Genomic DNA, 16,738 nt, shown 5'->3' on the forward strand with positions numbered 1-16,738 from the left:
AAGAAGAAATCTTATTTTTACGTAAGGAATCTCCCCACGAGAGATGGCACCTGATTTTTGAAACACCCTGTATAAATTGTAAATGTGATCTAAAATGTTGCTATCAATAAATATTAATCAGCAGTTTTAAAAGCTTTGCATATTAATATTTGTACTTTTGTCGCCAACTTATTACCGAAAAATGGCAGTATGTGGCCTTTGGAACATTTTTATGTGCTTAATGAATTTATAGTAAAAAAAATTACTTATATGATGCAAAGTATCAATAACTGTATTTCGATGTTACCCCAGTCCCCTATTTAATACGTTTTTTTTATAATAAAGTAATAATTAAAACACTAATAACATGCGCTTATGTTCTGCAACTGTATGAACTAATAAAAATACCCTGTTAGTTTGACCTGCAGAACACTCTGTCTTTCGTTATTTCGTTTTACGAACATAAAGGCAGCTTCTAATGAGTAATATCTTTATCTTAGCGAAAAATTAAATTCAACTGGTGTAGCCAGCTTGTGTTTTGCATTTCCTCAAGTTACTCGGTAATTAATTTTACACAGTTAACAGACTATTCATTTTCCTTGGCATAAATTCAGTTTCCATCTGTTTTTCGTGGCGATAAAAAACGAAGGTTCCAGCAACTTGTAACATTTTCTAACGAGAAATTAAAATTTACTTACATTTCCGTCCTTATATTAATTATAATTTTAAATTTTTATTCCGCTTTAGCACAAAATTAACAAAGCAAGTAATTTTAAATATTTATTTACAATGTTACTCAAAGTATGAAATAATTTCTTGGCTGAAATGTGCTTAATATTAAGCCCATAAGTAGGGTTGCCACCTGTCCTTTTTTGAAAAGGACAGTGCTTTTTTGGAGCAAATTGCCCTTGTGACTTTTTTTGACCTAATAAAAAGTGCTTTTTATTTACGTATTTTCCCTGAGAAAATTACCTATAGTAACCAGCAATGTTCCTTTTCATCCAAATTTAATTAGACATGTTATAAAACTTATAAATAAATTATTTGTGAACGTTTGAAAAAAAAATAGCATGTTCTATTCGGAGTAAAAATTACTTTTTGTACTTTTTGTGCTTCGCCTGTAATGTCAAGCGTACACCCTCGCCACAAAAAGTATATTTTTTAATCCTAAAACAGTCCACTATTGAGTAGAATCGGCAACGTTATTTAGAACTCGCCGAAAATGTTACTCTTACTCTTACCCGAAAATTTATTACTCTTCAAACCAGTTAAAAATATGTAGGTGGCACCCTCTACAAGTAGGAGTCATATTGAGATCTAAATCAAATTTCTCATGTCAAAAAACTCCCAGACAACAATTTTCATCTAAATATTGACGCTACTTCAGAAGTTATTTAGAAAAAATCGAAATAAAAATGAAACTTCTACACCCTGTATCTCCGAACCTAAGCATTTTGGAACATACATTTATACGAACTTTTTTACTTATTTTTATCTGCAAAATATGCTGCCGAACTTTCCGGAATACAGTTCAGACCACCCTGTATATCAATAATTTTTTAATTCTGTTTGTGATTCTTTTTTTTAATATTCTGGCAAAAAAAATATGCAAAGTACCCCGTCAATAAAAATTCGACAAATTTGCAAGTGGCCAATATCTATTCGTCGCGTCCAGGTGGACTCTCTGCCATTTGTATATAGGTAGCGATCTATAAAATATATTGCTGTTTATTTAAATATGTTGAGTAGTAAATTGATCATACCCCAATATTGTATCTGCATTCTTGAAATTCCTTTGGTAGACACGGATCCAGTAGACATACATTAAATAATTCCATTTACTTTCTTACTGTATAAAATATCACCATGATATAACTAGAAGCGATAGCAGAATTTAATGCCAAAAATTTGATGTGCTCTAATAAAATCATATAATATGTTCACACACTGTAAATCCTTATACCACGCAATTATATTTTTGTGACATTCCTTGTTTTATTCCTGTACCCTGTACCCTTCAAATATTTATGTTCATACAGTATACATCAACATCAAAAGGAATTATACGTAAAATTTTGAAGATCACTGAAATTACGCACAATGTGATTATTTTGGTGCAATGAAACGGTAAACTGTATTGCGCGGCTCGCAGACATATTAACGCTGAATTTAGATAACTGCCAACTGATAAATTCGCAGATTGAAATGACATTTTAATCTAAACCGTCATAAATCTCCGAAACAGTTCGTCCGAAATTGCAATTATGTTGGAATTTTGCCTGTTCTACTTTTGTTCGGAAAATGAATGGATTTGCTTTATATTGCATCGTATTAACGACCATTAGAATCAAAATATACATGTGTGTTAAGTTATATTAACGTTTAAACCAAAATCGGATGAATCGTCCTTAAATAGCCAATCCTATGCCTAATTCTATGCCAATTTTGAACTCCTACTCAAATATTGGATCCCCTATTGAAAAAGTAGTAAATAAGTTTTTAAAAGGTCTGTGTGTGCTGAATACACATGGCCAGATTTGAACAACTTTGGACAAACCGATTTTAATTAATTTAAGAAAATCTGCATCTCTTTTTAAATCAAACTGAACAGTGAACAATTCAAAAACAGTCAGATGTCAACATATACCTTAAGTTGCCAACCTATGATTATCACATTGTCAAATTAATGTAATTTGTTGTGCTACCTACACTACTACGCTGTTAGTTAGTTAGCGTCCTCCGAAATGGCATTTTGTCATTTAAAACTACCGTATGATCGAAAAAAAATGGCGTCCAGTTGGCTGGGAAATGACGATCGATGACATTTCCCATATAAATTTACATATAAAATGACAGCAATCTTCATTTCATAGCCATAGTTGACGCAGTTTTTTCTCGATCATACGGTAGTTCATATTAGGCAAAAGTCTAACGTATAGAAAATACAATTTGACATTCTCAAAATCATAGGTGGACAACTTAAGGTTTAAGATATGTTGGCATTTGCCTGGTTTCACATTGTTATCTGTTTTAATTTAAAAATAGATTTAAAAAAATTAGTTAAAATCGGCTTAAATTAGTAAAAAAAATAATTAGTACCTAATTATTTCTTTTCAATCAATATTTTTAACCAACTGATAACGTCACATTCATTAACAGTAAATACGCCTGTGCAAAGTGAGATTGAGATACAAGCTGTCATTTTGGTTTACTCTATATAAATAAATAACTTCATACGGGAATACCAAACACTAAAATTATAACAATTTTATATAGATAACCTTGTTTTTTATGAATTGAGTATATTAATTAAAATTTGGTGTATTAAACAATTATTAGTAATAATTACTACCCACTTAATTTACTACCTACTTACTCAAATACAAGCAGCTTTGTCCCAACATCCCAACATTATAAAATTACCTAAAAAAAAACATAAAATTAGAAAACTTGAAATATAAATGAACGTAAAATATAATATAGTGAGGAAACCACCTTTTTTCAGTAATATTTTCTTAGTCTTTATTCATTAGTCTTTAGATTCAAAACATTCGCTTTTAAAACACTCTAAATACCGTATGATCGAATAAAAACGGCGTCAGCGATGGCTATGAAATGAACATCGATGACATTTCCCATATAAATCTACATATGATGATCTTCATTTCATAGCCATCGCTGACGCCGTTTTTATTCGATCATACGGTACATAAATTATGAATTTTTAAAATATTCATACGCGAACTAAGAGCGACGGATAACAAGCATATAGGATAGATGTTACGTAATAGCTTTTTGATGGCCATTCAAGACGTGGGCACTGTGCAGTTTTGTTTTGTAATTTTTTTTTCTGTGGAGAAAAGTATTATTATTTGTAACGTTAAATGTTTCCGTAATATTAGACTGATGTAGAATGTAGAATGTGTGGCAGGTTAATCTCAGCTTAATAAAGGATTAATCACCGCGACCTTACAGATCTATTGTGCCCCTCTTTCTTGAGGTATAACAAGTTAGAAATCATCATAAGCTTTGTCGGGTTCTTGTTATTATCGATTCTGAACCGTCCTAGAACTGTGATGCGTATGCGCAGAAGGAAATATGAAGACATTATTTCATTTGCGCATGCGCTGCAGTGCTCTAGGACGGTTCAGAATCGGTAATAACAAGAACCCGAAAAAAGCTATAGAGTCTCACGGCCTTGACAAACGCCAGTATCTAAGACGTCTTCACAGAGGCTAGTAAACCATCCTAGACTAGTTAACGGCCTAACCGTCTGTGATATCAGTCGTACCAAAGTTTATGGTACGAATGGTTGTCGTCTCGGCGCACTCAGTCATAAGGCGTTCTGGTGTTTTCCCATTTTCCCCACAAAGTCTGCATTTACTGTTATTTCTTAACTTCAATCAACTGAGGTGTTCGTTGAGGATACAGTGTCCTGTTAAAACACCGTGAACATTCCGAAGATTGTTTTGACTTAAATCTTTAGTGGTGTAACTAAATCATATTTTTCTTGTACTTTCTTTTATTGCTATTAATTATGTGTTAAATCTTTCCAGTTGTTAAATAATTATTAGTGTAGGCACTTATTATAGTGAGGAAACTACCCATTGGTATTAAATAGCAACTCTGCGTAATGAATTTCTGTGAATTTGAGAATTACCCAGTAAAATAAATCGGTTAATGCCTCAACCGATGAAAATCAAATTATATCTTCAGAAATATAAAAGTAGGGTAGCCTCAATGTAAAATGAGTTCAATAGTTTTTTAATGTCATCATCGTCATCATTCTCAGCTTATTCAACCATTTCCAATTATGGTGTAGCCTCGCTCACATATTTAGATACTTTCTTTGTAGTTGGGCCTATTGTTGTCTATTGTTGGCTATGCGGGCCCAAGTTATCCCTGCTAATTTCCTAATATCATGATCCCATCTCAGGCTTGGTCTTCCTCTAGATCTCTTGATTCCTCGTGGGTACCATACTGTAATTTTTGCGTTGTCCGTCCTTCCTGCCAGGTATCCTACCCATTGCCACTTAAGGGATTTCATTCTGGTGACATAATCTAGTACCTGGGTCTTTTGTCGTGTCCACTCTATTGTCTTACGGTCTTTCTTGGTTATTCCTAGCACATTTCGTTCCACGTTGAACGTTGTGCGACCTGCAGTTCTTATAATGTCAGTTTTAAGTGTCCAGGTTTCACATGCATAGGTCATGACTGGTAATATACATTAGTCGAATGTTTTCTTCTTTAGATAGAGTGGCATTCTAGATCTGAATATGATTGAGTTTTTTCCGCAAGTACTCCATGCTAACTTAATTCTTCTGTTGATTTCTGGTAGTAGAGATCCCGAGCTGTGTATTAATTATCCCAAATATGTATATTCTGCTACTATTTCCAGATTCCAGTTTTGTGTTATTTCTTTGTTCCATTGAGCGTTGTTTTTTAATGTCTATGAAAAAAAGTCATATTTTCTCCAAGCTTTTCTCCATAATAAAACGTTTTTTAATGGATTTATGGTCAAATTTAAAAATAACAGCACAAACTATATAAGTCAAACGCATATCTAACACAGGCTTCTTTGATCAAACCTATGTAAATACGTGGTTCTCGCCTGTCTATAAAAGAAAGTCATGTTCTCTTTAAGCAACACTCGAACTTTTTACGTCGGCAAAGTCATGTAAATTCACATTTCAGCATAACAAGTTAGGTCGAAAGAAAAAACGAGCGGTCCCGCATTTGCATAACGCGAAAATTTAGGCCCAGAAACAAAATTCTTTTTGCATACTGTAACGATATACATGCATATTTCATCAGCGGGTTAAAGTTAAACCGTCTGAAACTCCAACCAAATAGCGACTGTATAATAATTTGCTTGTTCGCAAAGAGGAGGACGATTCGGATGGAACGTAAGAGGATTTCCGGAACTAAGTATATGTTTTTCGGGATCCCTTTAATAATTTATAATCGTATCGGCTGTTGTACGTTGCCGGCATGGTTCGGTGGGTTTATTTTGTTCAACGTATTTCATTTATTTTATTACATTTTCGGGTATAAAAATATTCGAACAGCATAGTATGTTTTGAGCAATTTATATTAACAAAACATCTTTCAAATTTTGTACTTCTGAAGTCAGTTATACTTAGGTATCATAAACCTTTCAAGCCTTCACACCTTCAAACAACTTCGGGGATAAATCTCCAAAAATTACAAATTTTTTCCATCATCATCATCATCACTACACATCTTTACGTATGAAATTCATATACGTAAATCATCATCATAATCATTCTCTGCTTAATCAACCATCTCCAATTATGGTGTAGTCTCCCTCACATGTTTAGATATCGTCTTTGTAGTTGGGCCCATTGTTATCTATTGTTGGCTACACGGACCCAAGTTGTCCCTGCTAATTTCCTAATATCATGGTCCCATCTGAGGTTCGGTGTTCTTCTAGGTCTCTTAATTCCTCGTAGGTACCATACTGTAATTTTTGTGGTCCATCTGTTATCCGTTCTTGTATACAGGTGTCCTGCCCATGGCCGGGGGATTTGACTCTGTGGATCTCTATTACCTGGGTCTTTTCTCGTATCCCCTCTATTCTTTTACGGTCTCTCTTGATAGGTTTTGCATGCCTAGGTCATGACTGGTAGTAATATTGGTCGAATGTTTTCTTCTTTAAATAGAGTGGCATTCTAGATTTGAATATGATTAGTTTCTTCCATAAGCACTCCATGCTAACTTAATTTTTCTGTTGATTTCTGGTAGTAGAGATCCCGAGTTGTCCCAAATATATTTTAGTATTTTCCTTCCTCTAGTTCGTTGTACATTACTTTAGTTTTAGTTAAAATTCATTTTGCAACCCATTTTATTGCTGGCGTATTTAGTTAATTAATTTGTGCTTGTAGTTTCTTCAGGACTTTTGCCAATTAAGACTATGTCATTAGCGAATCTTAGATGGTTAAGATATTCTCCAGTACGCATAATTGTAGATGTCATCACTGGAAACTGCCCTATGGGGGTAAACCTTGTGAAATGGAAGACTACTTCCAACGAAGACTACTGAAGAGAATGCGGAGAGGAAGAAGAAACCATAGAGCACCTGCTGTGCCACTGTCCGGCACTGGAATACCGACGCTTTAAAACTCTAGGGCAAGATTTTTTGGAGGGACTAGAGGAAGCAGCAGAAGCCAACATCAGCGACATCAGGAACTTTGTAAAGAGGTGAAAGTGCTTTAACACAAAGCAAGAATGAGAGGAAGGTTTGGTACAATAGAGGGGTACCGCAATGGGCCCAAGGCCTCCGAGTGAGGGATCAACCATGATCCCAAACCCCAGCAACCTAACCTAACTTAACCTGGTCCAGTCCAGTTGACGAAAGATTCCTTCTAGTGTTGGTGTAAACAGCTTCGGTGATATCGCGTCTCCCTGTCGTATTCCTTTGCCAGTTGGAAACTCTGGGGTTGTTTTATATATCATTACTCTTGTTTTGGCTTCCTTGTCATAGGCCTATCATAAGACCTGTCAATACCTTGTTTCGCTAGGGCTTCTATTATTGTCTTAAGATATATCAAGTCGAAAGCCTTCTCAAAATCAATAAAGGTTATGGCTAGTGGAAGTCCGTATTCTTTAGTTCGGCTGATAGTTTCTCTTAGTGTATGTATGTGATCAATCGTGCTGAAGCCGCTTCTAAAGCCTACTAGGTATACTAGGTATATAAAGTAATATTTATTTGATAAAATTCTATATCGGTTACGTCTCAAAAGTGGCTCACCCCTATAATGTTTTTATTTTTCAGATATAAACAGGAAATTTGGTATGTTAGTATATGACATAAATTAGGATTGATTGACGTATTCAATTGTTTTTGGTCACTTCCTGTTTCACCAGAAAAGACTACAACTTTTTATTTATTTTTTTATAACAGCACCCTCGGTATATTTTTACTTTATTCGATAGAAAATTACACTCCGAACAGAATGACATATCATATGTCAAGTTTTGACATTCGATTTTAAAGTATCAAAAGTATTTTAAATCGAAAAAGAAACGAACGAAATTTTCAGATAGCCAAACCTAACCTACAACCGAAAGTGACAGTTTATAAATACAAAAATGTTGAAACTCAACTGCCGCGAACATCCAGCTGTAACTGAACCCCAACTGGACGCCTCTCGAGCTTATAAATCCAGCTTTATAGAGCACTAACGTGCGGGTAACTAGGAGGGATTAATCGACGAGAGGACAAATCTGCGAAAAATACCTCTCGTGTGTGCCCGACTAATTTGTAGTTTAAAAAATGTTAAAACCAAAAAAAAATAAAATAGGTTTATTAAAAAAAAACAAATAACCAAAATAGTACAACTCAACATACCTTTCCTATTTCTGGAGAAGTGAATCATCCATAAATACATTAAACTTGATCCAAATTCTACCAATTAATAAAGGTCAACGCCAAAACAGTTTATTGAATTATTTCAACGAACAAAAATAGAAGGACAATGAACCGACTTCTATTACATTTATTACTCAGGCAGCCGAAGTTAAATGTTGTCATGGTAACGATAACGGTTATGCATCAGCAACTAATTCCTAACTATTGAGATTTAAATTAATAATTTCACTTGAAATAAATTTTGTTCATTATTGGCTTCCAAAATAGTTTACCTAATGAAATGAAACACAACAGATCAGAGTTACTACACCTCTTTGAGCCTTTGTTACTGTGAGAAATTAACAGGTAGAATGCACAATTGAGGATACTCAACTGAGTGCAAATAATAATTCAGTATTCAATGAGGGTAAGTGAACGTGGGCAATATTTTAAAATCATTTTCAATCATTTTCAGTTTTTCAACTTTAGAATTGCTGAAATCAGGGCTACTTAAGTTTAGCTGAAATCAGTTATATTATATATATATATAAGAAATATTTGTTTATTTATCGAATAATTTTCAGTTTTTCACCTTTTAAAATAGCTGAAACCAGTTACATGAAGACACGTTTGTATTTTTCATTCTAGAAATGTTTCTAATCATATACACGCAAAACAACTTCTTAAGGAACTGTGCCATTTTTGTTTATCGATAAAATAAAAATATTGTAAAAAATAGCAAGATTTTAAAAGTACTCAGCAATTGGAATTCCTAAATAGACGCGTTTTAGCTTACAACCTGTTTTGATTGCTTTGGTTAGGTTTATTTTGGTTTGGTTTGGTTTATTGGTTCATTTTTGTTTATTTTCATTTTTTCTCGGTACGGTATTGAAGTCTAAATTACAGTATCTACTAGGTTAAGTTCATACCTACACAAGAAAAGTGTTTAGAATGTAAAGCCGGAACACGTTTTCACGTAACTGATTTCAGTTACGTTAAGTCGGAAAAAAAAGAATGATCATTTCCGCAGAAATTATTTTTATAATTTTGTGTTTGGGGAGGCTTCTATATATTGGATGTTTTGTTGTTTTTTTATAAGTAATTTCAAGTAACAAAAAAAAACCCAAGAACTTTTTTTCAATGTCGCCAAAAACAAAACAAATAAAAACTTTAAATTTTTCAAAATGCACAAAATAGTGTCATAGAAATTATTCAATACTTATAATATTTAATATTATGCTGATACATATATTTCAAAATCTATATTATTAATATTATTAATACATATAATAAATAAATTACTCTGCATAAAATGTGGCAATATAATTTACTAAAATTAGCTGCTAATAACCTTGCAAATATATCCCAAATTAATAACATTAAAAAAGACAACAAATAATTAGATTAATTCCTGCTAATAATTGCATATTTATCAAATGGGCATAATTCGCTACAAAAACTATACGCCAATAAATATATATACCTAAATATAAACTGAATTAAAATATTAATACTTTAACATAGTTTCCATACTTCTTTTTATCGCATCGAACCAATAACCTTATTACGTTCAAGGTATTTACAGTAAATAGAGTAAATCGTATTGTTTCGATATTGCTTATTTTATTTAATACCTAGGTATATTTTGTAATACCTATACACAATACAATATTACATTTCTAAAACAAACGTTAAAGATAAATTCCGATGTATACGAGATATAAATATAATAACATAAGCTAATGTCAATAGTTGTCCATATAAATGCTTGTTAAAATAAACCTAGAGTGAAATTGATGACTAAGGTGGTATATAACATGAAAACAAGGTGATAAAAAAAAATGTTATTTTATAAAGGTATAAAAAATCTAGTAATTTGTCTATCTCAGTGATGCGACATATAAAACATAAATAAAACAAATATCAGACAGACAACAGTAACTGTGGTTTGTTTATACAATGCAGACATTATCCAGGCTACATCTATTATCTCAGAAATCTACTAATAATAGCACACTGATCAAAATACCACTTTAAAATTTAAAAAATTCCAAATATGTTCTTCCGAATATTTTTGGTAAAAATCAAATATTGGCAATTTCAATTTGATTGTTTATAATGTTATACAGGGTGTTTCAAAAAACATGTGCCATCCCTCGTGGGGAGATATTTTTCATATGAACATAGGTCCGATTGTGCTTTGTTTCATAGCTACAGGGTGTTAAAATCTTAATAATCTTTCGATTTATTATAATTTTCTTTCAAGTACTTTTAATGATTCGAATGAAATTTTGGGGGTAAAAATTACTATAAGTGCTACATATTTTAATGCTAAAAAAGTGCCGATAAATTCATCAGGGATATGAGTTATCACTGGAATATTTTTCAAAAAAAAAACATGTGCGCATGACTTTTTTTCTTTTGATATCAACGTTGTATAAAAGCCGTTTATAATTCCAATAAGAAGTTGTATCTTGATATGTTGTCAAATTCGGCCTACTTGATGAGATAAACGCAATTTTATTAATCACAATTACTAAAATTCAAATAAAAATAAAATTAACAAATTATGTGTTTTACCTAATTTATTATTAAATATTATTACTATTAATTATTATTACTATTAGTCTAACCTACAGCAATTTCAAATAAAAAAAATAATGGTATTTAAAATAATTACAAAAAACCTAGTTTTAAATAAAACTTTTTAAAATTTTAAAAGAAAAAGTTAAATCCTGTAACTCTAACCTCTGCTAAAACTATGCATTTCCATACCCATGTAAAATTATAATGAAAGAAGCGATATATAGCCTCTAAAAGAAAAATAAAAGAGGCTTTTTTTATGCAATCTAATAAAAATAAATGTATTGCTCATGCATCTGTAGATGTTAATAATACATGGCAATCGCTTTTTTGATTTTAAAGAACATAACATACGTAAAAATTAAAAATAATCATACAGAAAGTGTAGGGCTTTTTGGTTTTACCTTATTAAGTAATTGTTATCAGCAAAATAAAAACACTAAATCACCACAATACACCAAAACACTTTTACTTTTACACTGGACGCGCGTTTCGCTAACCATATTAGCATCATCAGCAGATATTTTTAGTTTTATACAGGGTTGTTCACCACATACGACACGGAGTAATGTAGCTAAACGATGAGATCTTTACAAATTGTAAGTTTTGGGTTCGATGAAGGACTATTAGAGGTACAATTTAAAAATAATTTTACATGATACAGAGTGTCCCAAATAAGTAAAAAATATCTAAGTTGTATTTTTTTAAATGGAACACCCTGTATATTATTACATTTTTAGTTTCTACGATTAAAATAAAGGTAAATTTGATTAAGGTTTATGATACTTAAACCTTACCGTTTTTGAAATATTTTCAATTTTGTGAAATTGCAGTAAAAATTTTAAGGCTTCATTTCTCCAAGGGTATCAAAGTTTTTAATACTAAATATTTACTGAAGTTTATTTGATGATCAGTTATTGTGTTGCAATAATAAAAATAATACTACCTTATACAGAGTGTCTAAAAATTTATTTTAAATAATTATTAGCTTCAAACGGCAATAACTTGTTTAATTTAAATAGAACGCCCTGTATATTTTAGGAGAATCAGATGCACAATTTAATTGTCTATCAATTTGTGTTATATCATTTTTTACCTATCCCTTCAAGTTTTCGTAGAAAATGCATTTTCTTATAATTTAGACCTCATTTATCAATATACCCATGGAATATTGACATTTGAGATTGTTTTTAAAGATGTACCAAATTTTTAAAGAGTACAGATACTAATATTGTCGATATAATTCGTTTATTTCATTAAAAAAATATAAAAAAACTGTTTAAATAGTTGTTAAAGAGGACCAATTAATATGACTCCAGTATTCAAACTACATGAACTGACTGTTTGCATTGATTAATAATAATTGCTCCAAATACTAAAAAACTGAATTTTGTATAGGTATTAGACAGTGTGATAAAAAGTAACACCTTAAAAATGATATTTCATTTTTTAATAAATGCTTATTTATAACAACAGAGACTCTAATTGTGATAACTTATTATTATATTGATTTCTGACTCAAATCCACATTTATTTAGAATAATTTATTAACAAACATAATTAAGTATGTAATTAATTAGTATATGGGCGGAAATAATGGTGTTATATTTAATTAATGGTATACTCTTTTAAAAAGATTTAAATAGTTTTTTTTGCATACAAATGGGCTAGTAATATTATCGTTTTGCTAAAAACGATAATATTACTAGCCTGTACATTTTGTACATTTGTTGCTTTAAAAACAATCTCAAATGTCAATATTACATGGGGATATCGATAAATGAGATCTAAATTATAAGAAAATGCATTTTCTACGAAAACTTGTAGGGATAGGTAAAAAGTGGTATAAAACAATTTGATAGACAATTAAATTGTGCATCTGATTCTCCTAAAATATACAGGGCATTCTATTTAAATTAAAGAAGTTATTGGCGTTTAAAGCTAGAAATTATTTAAAATAAATTTTTATACACTCTGTATAAGGTAGTATTATTTTTATTATTGCAACACAATAACTGATCAATAAATAAACTTCAGTAAATATTTAGTATTAAAAACTTTGATACCCTTGGAGAAATGAAGCCTTAAAATTTTTACTGCAATTTCACAAAATTGAAAATATTTCAAAAACGGTAAGGTTTAAGTATAATAAACCTTAATCAAATTTACCTTTATTTTAATCGTAGAAACTAAAAATGTAATAATATACAGGGTGTTCCATTTAAAAAAACACAACATTGATATTTTTTACTTATTTGGGATACTCTGTATCTTGTAAAATTATTTTTAAATTGTACCTCTAATAGTCCTACATCGAACCCAAAACTTGAAATTTGTAAAAATATAATCGTTTAGCTACAATACTCCGTGTCGTATGTGGTGAACAACCCTGTATGTATTATAAAACTAAAAATAGTTTATAATCATCTGCTGATGATGCTAACATGGTTAGCGAAACGCGCGTCCAGTGTAAAAGTAAAAGTGTTTTGGTGTATTGTGGTGATTTAGTGTTTTTATTTTGCTGTGTAACACCAAAGGTTCCAACCCTCAACTGTAATCTTCGATGGCTTCACGGTTAACGGAACTGAATCTTTATCGTAAGTTTAGTACTAAGATTAGGTTATTAGGAGCAGATATTTGGTTTCTTAAATCATGCAAAGCCAATTCAGTTTATCCTTGAGTTTATAATCATCTGCTGATGATGCTAACATGGTTAGCGAAACGCGCGTCCAGTGTAAAAGTAAAAGTGTTTTGGTGTATTGTGGTGATTTAGTGTTTTTATTTTGCTGTATGACACCAAAGGTTCCAACCCTCAACTGTAATCGTTATCAGGTAGTAATTGTTAATTTTGAAGTTTAACTTGATATAATGTCATTTTAACAGAACGTCAACGGTTTTTGTAGACATATCTGTTTTAAAAAAAAACTAAAGTGTTCTCGAATAGTTGAATTTAAATATTTTAAATAGTTTTTTTCTTTATTTTTTGTATTTTTTTTGCTTCCGACGACGGAAAGAGATAAACTTTCCGAAACGTTAAGCATTTTTTGTTCGTTAAGCAAATTTGTATATCTTTAAACCTAACTTCTGACAAGTAGCTTCCATTTGGGGTTACCGCAGAAGTGTTTACATAAAATAATATGTAACTATTTTATTTTGGAGATTTTTTTGCAGTGGCGAAATACCCATATAGGATTTTTTGGAGACACTGTATATCCCTATAAAATTGAGAACTAATTGCTAGTCTACATCCACGTAGAGCACATACACACATAATAGGTATACCGAACACACTCGAAATCGGTTTGATCGTAACAGCAATATGCCGAGGCTGTTTACAGCGCGTATCACAAAGGCGATTTATTGCAACCCCCCTCCACCACAATCGGTCCGCCCAGGAGACCTTCATTAAACCGATATTACAAATTGAACAATGCATACAACACTCTCCCGCTGCAATATCCCAAGGTTAATGAATAAGGAAAGCGATGTAATACAATATGAATCACCCAAGAAAGAGCGCTTGCCGTTGCTGATAATAATAATTGAAAGCGCAAGGTAAACTAGCTTGAGAATTAAAGATACCGATCTGAAGATTGCCGTTGCATTGAAAGAACATGGAGTTAAATTAATAAAATTAATCATGTATATTACAAACACTCAAATATACAGAGAATCTCAAGAACTTCAGTTTGTTAATTCATTATTAAAATTAAAAACAACTTACGTATGATAATGTATTATATTCGATACCAGTTAAACTTTTAGTTACGTAATCGAGGGCGCTATTTTTAAATTCATTGTTACCAACCATGGATATATTCGGCGCCGCGCAGACTAGCTGGAATTTAAATTTCCCGCTGGAGATTCAGGTGGTAGCCCTGCTGTAAAAAATGTCAAACTGCCACATTTATTTATTTATTCCCTGCCATTGTCATTCGTTTTGACACTTTAGTTTTGTATTACGAGTTTTTGTTTTAAATGAATTGTGTTGTGATAATTTAAGCTTAATTTTTTTTACTAGCGGACCTTGCAGTGGATCATTATTCTTTTTAGAACCTCTTTTAGTGGAAAGTGTACAAGATAGCTTAATAGCCGTAAAAAAATAATCGCAACTTTATTAAAATATTTTGAACGGGAAAGCGGTAGTAATGGGCCTTTTAATCCCTTAAGTGCTGTTAAGAAGGTGAGTTATGTTGATGGAAATAATAACCGTATATATATATTTATAATTAATTTATTTTGGTTTCCTAAAATATTTTGATTAAAATAAAATTTGTAAAAGTGGGCAACGCTGTGCCGGTCAAACTTAATCGCGTGACTAAAAGTTTATTTGATATAAACTATATATTCCCATTTCTTCCTATACATTCCATCCGACGGAATAAGCTCATTAAATCTAAACATAGTCGTATAAATAAACACTTGTAATTGAATGACAAGAGAGGAAAGCTCAGAGAATAAATAACCACTAATCTTGCTTTCATATTTTAATTAAAATGCACATGCATTTGCCATTGCTATTCCAATTTCCTAATCTTTTCTTATGATTATGTACATTATATAAAAAATTTAGCCTTGCGCATTACTCGGGAGTATACTTAATTTCTATAAATATATATTTCTAACTTATTTGCATTATATTGAATAAAAATCAAACTTTAGTTTTAAACAAGGGTTTTATGTATGTAATCAAGTGCTGAAAATCGGAATCGAACATAAATGCTAGTCAGTGACTAATACGAAAATGAATACGAATATGACGAACGTTGTTAACAACGTGATAAAAGAATTGGAGATAAGATTAGATACGCTACATTGTGCATACTACAAAGCATTAAAATAAGGAAAATGTGATTTTATTGTAGATTGAATATTCATATTTCCACCTACATTTATGAATTGACAATTTTCTAAATAGGAACTAAAAAAAAATATTAGAATCTACTCTTTGATACAGGGTGTCGCAGGCTGAGCGTGCAGTAGAAGCTTCTAGAGAACTACAATATCTAGGTCGAAGATATTGTAGTTCAATCAGTATGATGAGTTATAACTTAGGATAGGGGAACACAATAGATGCGGAAGCTCGCGGTGATTAATAACGTTGTTGCCATGTTGCCACTGCTACATTTTTAATTTGACTATTGATAAGTGTCGAATAAACTTGTCAAAATTTTGTCACCGATATATCACTTCAATTTTAGACACAACACAAATATAAATAATATTTTTAATAAATAATATTTTCTTGCCTTTAGCTGTGTATTTTTTCTAATTTCGAAAAATCGAAAGTAGAGAAAAAAAATAAAAAGGAAAAAGAAAATTGTTTTGCTTGTCGTAAAGCGGGGAACCAAGCTCCACTCCCACAACCGGTTTCTGGGCCTACCCTTCATCAGGTGGGCTGCCCAGGGGCTGGTTCTCACCGATACGGCAAGCAAAACTTCTTCTATATCAGCAGACGATGTCGTAAAGTGTCGGTGAGATATTAGTGCATCTCCTGTCAAAAGATGGTAAAGAGCGTTTTTCGGCCCGCTCAAATATATATGAAATGAACGAAATTCCTACAGCTTTAGTGTATACTAATAAATAATATTTTCTTGCCTTTAGCTGTGTATTTTTTCTAATTTCGAAAAATCGGAAGTAGAAAAAAAATAAAAAGTAAAAAGAAAATTGTTTTGCTTGTCGTAAAGGGGGGAACCAAGCTCCACTCCCACAACCGGTTTCTGGGCCTACCCTTCATCAGGTGGGCTGCCCAGGGGCTGGTTCTCACCGATACGGCAAGCAAAACTTCTTCTATATCAGCAGACG

Source organism: Sitophilus oryzae, unplaced genomic scaffold, assembly GCF_002938485.1.
Source record: "Sitophilus oryzae breed Bouriz unplaced genomic scaffold, Soryzae_2.0 scaffold_1396_pilon_pilon, whole genome shotgun sequence".
In the NCBI taxonomy this organism is placed as follows: domain Eukaryota; kingdom Metazoa; phylum Arthropoda; class Insecta; order Coleoptera; family Curculionidae; genus Sitophilus; species Sitophilus oryzae.